Source organism: Panicum virgatum, chromosome 9N (assembly GCF_016808335.1).
Source record: "Panicum virgatum strain AP13 chromosome 9N, P.virgatum_v5, whole genome shotgun sequence".
Lineage (NCBI taxonomy): Eukaryota > Viridiplantae > Streptophyta > Magnoliopsida > Poales > Poaceae > Panicum > Panicum virgatum.
Window position 1 is genome coordinate 71,539,634 of NC_053153.1, and position 1,577 is coordinate 71,541,210.

At 47.1% G+C, this 1,577-nt stretch overlaps 1 long non-coding RNA gene across 1 annotated transcript; it reads left to right on the top strand.

Annotated features, from left to right (window-relative positions):
• The first annotated feature begins 258 nt into the window (after positions 1 to 258).
• Positions 259 to 1,138, top strand: LOC120687937. The gene is made up of 3 exons (XR_005680912.1): positions 259 to 474; positions 817 to 958; positions 1,060 to 1,138. It is a non-coding gene; the product is annotated as an uncharacterized LOC120687937 (long non-coding RNA).
• Positions 1,139 to 1,577: the final 439 nt, after the last annotated feature.

A 1,577-nucleotide genomic window follows, 5' to 3' on the forward strand; every position in this document is an offset into this window, starting at 1 on the left:
TTAAAATGTACAAAATGCATCACCAAGGAGTTGAACCTGGGACATCTTGGGAGAGAAAGTTGTGCTCACCACTAGACTACTTCGACACTCTTGAATATAACTTATCATTTTTTCTTTTATACGAACTCCATTGAATTGAGATTAAAGAGGTTGTTTCAACCCCCCCATGATTCCGAGCGCAGGGCTTGCCGCGCCCACCAGCTGCTCCCCACCCCGCCGCCGCGCACCACTCGCCCTCCCGCCGCCGCCCACCTGCTCGCCCTCCAGCCGCCCACGGCTGCTCCCTCCCCGCCGCCCATCGCCACCGCGTCGCCGCGCGCCCTCGCCGTTGCCCGTCGTCTACACCCCATCAGGCTTTGCCAGCCTCTGTGGTCCCTCGTCCTCGCGTCCGGCGCCCGCCTCCGGCCTCCCACCACTGCACGCGCACCGCACATGCCTTACCGGCCGGCGAGCAGCAAGCAAGCGACCAAGCGTGTTGGTAATGATACTAACTCGAAATTGTTTAGGGTTTGTGATTCTGTTTGTTATCTACATTTCACCTTAATTTGTGTGATTTAATATGTCAATGCGGTGCCTTTTGATCCATTTTCTTGTTTTAATTCGCCGCAGCTATAATTTGTTTCTTAATATGTTTAATTTATTCATTTTAATAACAGAAGTTAACATGTTGTTTTGCCTTAAAATGCTCAATGGGATTGAATCTTTTAGTTTATTTAAAAATAATCTTTAACATTGAACCAACAGAAATTGGTTGAGCCCTCTGAATAAGATGTTCACAATGTAGCCATGTATGAGCTAACTGTGCTGCGGCGGCAGTGGTGTAGGCCTCGACGAGTGATCACTGAGGGAGGCTGATTGCGCGACTCCGTGAAGGCTTCCCCTGCACGGTATCCATTGGCGCCCACCTGTGATCTCGTCTGGCAAGCAGCTATTCCCTCACCCCACCTGACTTGGATTGGTATGATTTTTGATTCGCGATTTAATTCAGTTCTGTAGTTTGATAGTCCATATAGTGGTTCTAAAGCAGCTGAGATATATGCTCTGCAATTTTTGTTGTAGATGGATAGAAGTTGGGTGCATGGAGTGCTATTTACGCCTAAGTATATTGGTGGTGTGCAATCTTTCATGAGCTTCATCACAGAGAGGTTTAATGATGCTGAACAAATTCTGTGCCCATGTACTGCGTGTTTAAACCATAAATATTTGCACCAAAATGATGTACAGAGGCACCTACTGCTTAATGGCATGTCTAGTACATATACAAGGTGGATAAATCATGGAGAGGGCAGCGATGTTCTTGTTTTGGAGGAACCAGTACAAGAGGACAGAAATGTTAATTCATTGGAGGAACCAGTACATGATGATGGATTGGATGGGATGCTAAGGGACCTTGTCGGCTCTGAACATGTAAATGATGATGGACATGGAGATGGAAACCCATCGAATGATGCTGCATCACGTTTCAAACAGCTGATTGAAGAGGCTCAGCGTGAGCTGTATCCTGGTTGCACCAATTTTTCAAGGCTCACATTTGTGATCAAGCTGCTCCATGTGAAGTCATACTGTAGGATCACTAA